A 7164-nucleotide genomic window follows, 5' to 3' on the forward strand; every position below is an offset into this window, starting at 1 on the left:
AAATAAACATCTGTCTTATTGGCTGACAGGCACCTATCCTGTGAGCTGTGACAATATTTAAAATAAACTGTCAGTCGGACTCAGAGTTTTTGAAGATGGACATAAGAAAACAAATTCTTTAAAAAACACGACAATTCTCAAGTGGTGGCTCACACAACAACCCCAGAGCCACCACTTGAGCCAGGTAAACAAGGTATGTAAATGTTAGTAAACTTCCAAGTTATGCGAACATGTAAGCAAAGCATAAATTACTTTGAAATAAATTACTTTGAATCGCGCGGGTAAGCAAAACCGTTAGCAAGTAGCTATAGCTAGCCAGATATATTAAATAAACACTTTGTCATACAATCTAAATGTAATGTTTTTTAGCGTTACCTGGTGATTTCAAAGAAAGCTCTCTGGGAAATGTTGACTTACTGTCAGTGTTCGACATGAAGCTAGAAGCTACCTTACAGTACACAGTTGATCCTGAGTCCTGTCAGTTAAAGTGTTTCATAGTTAGCTTAGCTAAGCATCAACCTAGAACTGAAAGATATGGATGTTATGTGACAGTATTTCTGAGAAAAAGTCAGCTGAAATGGTGGCATAGTTGCCACTGCTTTACGTGTCGAGAGCATGTTTGAACGTATTTGCAGCAGTAAATGTGGCTGTTTGGCCACTGACGTTGCAACCTCTTTTTGTGACAGATTTTTGCATGAAATTATAATTCTTCTGAATGATATTCCTATTGACAGCTAGTTTCTATGTGAACTTTATGAGATGGACAGCCAGAGAGAATAAATGAAAAACAGTTATGAAATACTATATGACAAAACAAGAATACAGTTTAAGTGATTTGTAAAATATCCATAAAGAAAAATCTGTTTACAGTTCTGTTTCATATGGGTGTTGAGAGATGTATCCATAGATCTCTTAAATTTGCTCTCAAAGTGCACCAGATTGATGCTTTTAACTTCAATATTTAAAAAGAAAATCTTCCCGGGGGAGCATGCCCCCGGACCCCCCTAGAGGAGGTTAGGTCCACGGTGTTTACATGCTTATTTATACAATATGTGTGCTTATGCTAACATCATAAGCAGCGTTTCCGCCAGGGGGGCGTCTTCCTGTCATTTGACGGCCTTATTCAGCTCGGGACGCCCTGAACGCGAGCCGAAGGCGTCCAAAAATATTAATAATTCCAGAGAAGATCGAGAGTTTTTATCACTTGAAATGACGAAAAGGAAAAAGGACAAGTTCATCCCTCTGTTGGAGGGGCAAAGGAGTCTGGTGGGATTCTTTTTGGAGCCTCGCAGCGGCGATACTGAGGCTCCGTGGTAAACTGTGGTAACATGAAGAGCCGTTTGGGAGCCAAAACAGCCGGCGCTTTAAGAGAGCCCTCTCAGCCCTGAGGCCTGTACTACGAAGCTGGTTCAACCTAACCTGGATATGTTTGAGTTAGCCAGTTGGCCTAATCCAAAACATACGCCCTCTCGCTAAACTGTACTACGACGCCGGTTATCAAGTGGATCGCTCAAGCCAGCCGTGTCCTATCTACTTAGGTGCGCGTTCACATGAAAGGGGTGGCATTTGGAGCATTCGACCAATCACAAACATGGACAAGCGTACTGACAGCGCAGCGCGTCATACTTCCTGAATGAAAAGTCAACTATAATATTAGACATATGAAGAAGTTAAACTTTAAACATCCATGACTTAAACACTTTATCCAGGATAAAAGCCACATAGTTGACTCGAGTGTTTCGCCAACTTAATGTGTTGCTTAAAATAATACTTCTGCATACAGTAGGCCTATGTGACACTGTGAGTGTTGCACGGCCAGATACGGCTCAAGAAGCTGACTCAGATAAGGAAATATATGATACATTATGATATGATATGCCGCGGACTGTACTGTTACTTTGATCCGGTTACTTATGTTGTGGCAGATATTTAATTAAGCTTTCTTAACGCTAATGTTATAATAGTCAGATTGCTCTGAAGATGGGAGGTGATATTCTATTAATGTTCACGTTCACACAGTCGGTGATTTTTGCCTGCCGTCTTTCCTGCAACGGCAGTTTTTCTGTATTTCCTTTCTCCTGTAAACTTGATCGCTTTAAACTCCGCACACTGAGCTCTGATTGGTCAGCAGGCAGTGCTTTCACTGAGTTGATCTCTTAGCCTGCAACCTAACCTGCTCTGGGGCAGGTTGGAGATCTTGCCCGCTAAAAAGAGTACCAGCGTCGTAGGACCGGAAACCCCGAGTTTTCCCTGAAGTTAGCCGGCTAAGCGAAAATCCTGCTTCGTAGTACAGGCCTCTGGTCTGGTGGAAACACCGATCATAAGACAAAAGTTGTTTCCGTGTTGTATGTAGTGAGAATGCGCTAGAGTGCCAAAGCCAAAGCTCGCTTAGGGCCCCCAAAAAGGGCCGGCCCTGCCTAAAACATTTACTTTGAGTGAATACTTTGGTTAAGGTTTGTTAAAGAGAAAGTACATATTCTAAACACAAAATGTAGACTGTGCCTTCACAATAAAAGCCTCTAACTTCCTTTGCGTTAATTTCATTTCATTTCAAACCTTTATTTATACAGATAAATCCCATTGAGATCATTGATCTCTTTTTCAAGGGAGACCTGCTCAAGTAGTTCCACATGAAACATAAAAACATAAATAGAACAACAAAAGGACATCATACAGCATAATTTACATAATTATCCACATAAACAGGTACCAATAGCTTCCGATTGAGTAGCATCCAACCGAGCTTTAAAAACATTTAGTGGCACCAGATTGTTCAGTTTCCATTTAATTTGCAGACTATTCCAAGACAGAGGAGCTGCACATCTAAAAGCTGTCTTCCCTAAGACAGTCCTAGCAGTTGGCACATTTAATAAAACCACAGCATTCGATCTCAGGCAGTAGCCACTTACAATTTTCCGTGAGATCAGGGAGCAGATATAAGATGGAAGTTTCCCTAACATGGCTTTGTATATAAAAATGTACCAGTGACTGAGCCTCCATACAGTTAGTGAAAGCAAACCAGCCCTTGCATACAGGGTACAGTGATGCGTTAATGCTTTACAGTTTGTCACAAATCTCAGTGCGCTGTGATACGCAGCATCTAACTTGACCAGGCAATTGGCAGGTGCATTCATATACATCAAATCACCATAGTCCAGCACAGGTAAAAAGGTCACAGTGACTAGCCTTTTCCTGGCCTCAAGCGAGAAACAGGACTTGTTCCTGTAGAAGAAGGAACAGCCTAACCCTCAGCTTTTTAAGCAGGTTATTGACATGAAGTTTAAAAGTGAGACAATCATCAAGCCAGATACCAAGGTATTTGTAACAGGTAACCACTTCAAGTTTTATTCCATGCGTAGTTACAATATCTAAAACATGCTCTGGTGTCTTTTTAGCTTTAGAAAAGAGCATTACCTTGGTTTTCTCAACATTTAAAAGAAGTTTTAATTCAGAGAGCTGAGTCTGAATAATGTTAAAAACAGCCTGTAATTTAACACCAGCCTCCTTAATCGAGGGACCTGCACAGTACATCACGGTATCATCCACATAAAAATGTAAAGTAGCTTCATCCACATTTTCACCTAAACTGTTGATGTAGATGGAGAATAAAAGTGGACCTAAAACAGAACCTTAGGGAACACCATTTGCAATGTTCAACCACTCAGAAGACAGCCCATCAAAAGGAACACATTGGGACCTTTCAGAGAGGTAGTTTACAAACCACCCTACTGCATGGCTGGACATGCCTATACTGGCTAGCCTCTGCTTTAAAATGTGATGATCGACGGTGTCAAACGCTTTTGAAAGGTCAATAAATAGAGCTGCACAACTCTGCTTATTATCTAAAATACTTGCCACATCATTCACCACTTTCATTGTCGCAGTGATGGTGCTGTGTTGCTTTCTGAAGCCTGACTGATGTTTAGACAGGATGTCATTTGTACATAAAAACACCGTTGCCTGTTCACTCACTAAGCGTTCAAGAACCTTAGCCAGAACTGACAACTTAGAGATTGGCCTATAGTTATTTAATAAGGTGGCCTCCCCTCCTTTTAGCAAGGGCAGGACATACGCTGACTTCCACAATTTTGGAATTGTGTTTGAGCTGAGGGAGAGGTTAAAAAGAGTAGTGAGAGGTGGAGCAATAAAATCTGCAGCTATCTTTAAAAAGAAAGGTTCTACGTTGTCCGGGCCAGCCGGTTTCTTAGGATCTAACTTGGTTAAAGCTTCACGAACAACATCAACAGTAAAAGGGGTAAAACTAAAAGGGTTTTCCAACACACATTTTTCGGAGTCACATACTGTAGTGTTCACAGAAGCAGAGTTAGTGACAGAATCAAATAGAGAACCACAGAACACAAAATGCTCATTAAAGCAATTTAGCATAGTAGCCCTGTCCGATATAGTGCCAAATGCTGTGGTAATGCACGGAGGTAGCTCATTACGGATATCGCCGGTGGATAACGATTTAATGGCTTTCCAAAATTTTCCAGGATTATTCAGATTCTTTGTGGTTACTGACAGATAGTACTTTGATTTAGCACTTTTGATATGTGAAGTGAAGCTATTTCTTAGCTGCCTAAAATGCAGCCATTCTACCTCTGAGCCTGATTTCCTAGCCTTTGCCCAGGCCTTGTTTCTCTCATGAAGGAGACTGGACAGATTAGCAGAAAACCAAGGATTGTCTCGTCCCTTTACTCTAAATGTACGCAGGGGTGCATGTCTATCAATGATCTCCATAAAACCAAGATAAAAATAAGACCATGCAGTTTCTACATCAGCACACAGATCGATTTTACCCCAATCAAACCCAAACAGATCATGCACAAAACCCTGCTCCACAAAATGTTTTATGTCTCTCTTAATGATAATGCGAGGTTTAACCTTTTGGACCTTAGTGTCCCTAATTGTGGCTACAACACAGTGATCACTCAGATCATTTGCAAATACTCCCACAGATGAATATTTATGGAGAACATTAGTTAAAATGAGATCAATTAGGGAGGATTTATTAGGGGACTTAATGTTAGGGCGAGTAGGACTGTCAACAATCTGAGTAACATTCAAAGAGATACAAAGGTTTTTAAAATCCTCTGACACTGCAGTTAACCAGTCCCAGTTAAAATCTCCAAGTAGCACTATTTCCTTGTAGTCTAGTTGTTAATAAAAAAAACAACAACAAAAAACATTTTAAATCGAAAACTACCAGTAGGCTACCTGGATGTGGAGTTCAGCCAGCAGTTGAGAAGCAACCTGCTGGCACACCTGACCATCACACACAGGTGCATACAGTTCACAACTAGAGAGTGAAAGAAACAATGCAGTTTATCAAGAAATGGTAAGTAACGCACTAATAAAGGCTATTAAACATATAAAATACATGACACACACAACTGTCCAACATGATGAAGAGAAGAAGCTTAACGCTGTAGAGCTGTCGTTAGCTTGGCTCTGTGACATGTTTATGAGCTGGCAAAAGTAAGATAACATGCTTTAATGTTCTAACAGTTTCACCTAAAACACAGTTAAAAGGATGATTAAGACTGAGTGGGTATTATACAATCACACACAATTATCTTGTAATGAATTGAAAAAACACGACTGTGGGGGAAACTGCTGTAGCAATGGAGAGTCAGGACTGAGAGAGACACGAGGAGAGCTGGAGCTTTGATGGCAAACACTGATGGTTTATTTGGAGTTACGGCCGGAGAATTGACAAAACAGGTGGTGTGTCATGAGTTGACACAGCGGTTGCCAAACCAATTCTGAAGAACTCTTTCTGTAGCTCGAGGTTTTAACTTGTTCGGAGTGTAAAAACTAAGAAGGACTTTTATTAATCCCTCGTGGGGAAATTGTTTCTCTGATTTTGACCCATCCTAGTGTTAGGAGCAGTGTGCTGCCATTTTGAACGCGCCCGGGGAGCAGTGTAGGGAACGGTGCCTTGCTCAGGGACACCTCGGTGGCACTTGGTCTTGCCGGGACTTGAACTGGTGACCTTCCAGTTGCCAAGCCAAGTCCCTATCGACTTTGCCCACCACCGCCCTGATGTAATAATCAACATTCTTCATCAGTGAGACTAAACAATTATGGACCCTGAATCTAACTAGAGCTCTCGTCCATAGGAAAGAATGTGCGCCAGGGAACCTTCGTCCCTGAACATAAAACTACCTCATGGCGGCTTGTGCTCTGCGGTTGCATAGACTGGCAACAACAATGCGCCCAAGCTCTTCCTCCTTAAAAGAGATAGTGTAGTGCCGAGAGATAGGGAGTCAGAGGCGGTGCAATGAAGGTGCAAAATGGAGCATGGGCGACGTCCGGAACTGTCGAGGCGAGACGGGGTCCAGGAGTGCGCCACCCAGGCGCCGATGAAAACGTGAGTGGCGTCTGGAACCGCCGTCGAGGTGGTGAAAAAAAGGTGAGAGTGTCCACAAGAGGTCAACCGGCTGGTCGAACCTCCTTTCCGGCACCGGAAAAAATTGTTAACAGTCAGATGTTAAAAGAAATACGTCGACAGCCGTTAACAGCTAGCCGTTAGCCGCTAGCTGGCAGCCATGGGTAGCTGCTAGCCGTCGTTAGCCCCACGTGGTTAGGCGCTAGTCGTCGTCAGCTAGCGCAGCCGGGACGTGCAGCCGCACGCCCCGAAGAAACAAGCCCACGAGGTAGCAATCGGGTTGCTGGTCGACCCAGCAGGTCGTGCATCGTCCCCCTGTTGGATGGAAGGCTGATGCGGGAATGGCGAGCAACGTCCCCAGCTCTTCTGCGGGGCGCACACCGAGCCTCAGTCCGCGTGCCGGTGGCAGCCACGGACGATTCCAAAAAATCCCCGGAATTTCGAGAAAAACACTTGCGTTCTTTTTGCCGTGTTCGGGTCCGTCCCGGAAACTTCTCGAGACGTGTCAGGGTCACCAGTGTAGTGCCGAGAGATAGGGAGTCAGAGGCGGTACAATGAAGGTGCAAAAGGGAACTTTATTTGAGAGCAGCTAAGGCAGGGTTGCCAACTCTCACGCATCTGGCGTGTGACACACGCTTTCACTCTCAATCTCACGCTCTCACGCTGCCCAAACTATTCTCACGCCAAAAACAAGATGAACGGCGATCGTTTTTGGTTGGTTATTTACAATTTTGAGTTGACAGCTACTCCAGCTGTCGATCCGCTCCCTCCCC

The sequence above is a fragment of the Gymnodraco acuticeps genome, unplaced genomic scaffold (assembly GCF_902827175.1).
Source record: "Gymnodraco acuticeps unplaced genomic scaffold, fGymAcu1.1, whole genome shotgun sequence".
In the NCBI taxonomy this organism is placed as follows: domain Eukaryota; kingdom Metazoa; phylum Chordata; class Actinopteri; order Perciformes; family Bathydraconidae; genus Gymnodraco; species Gymnodraco acuticeps.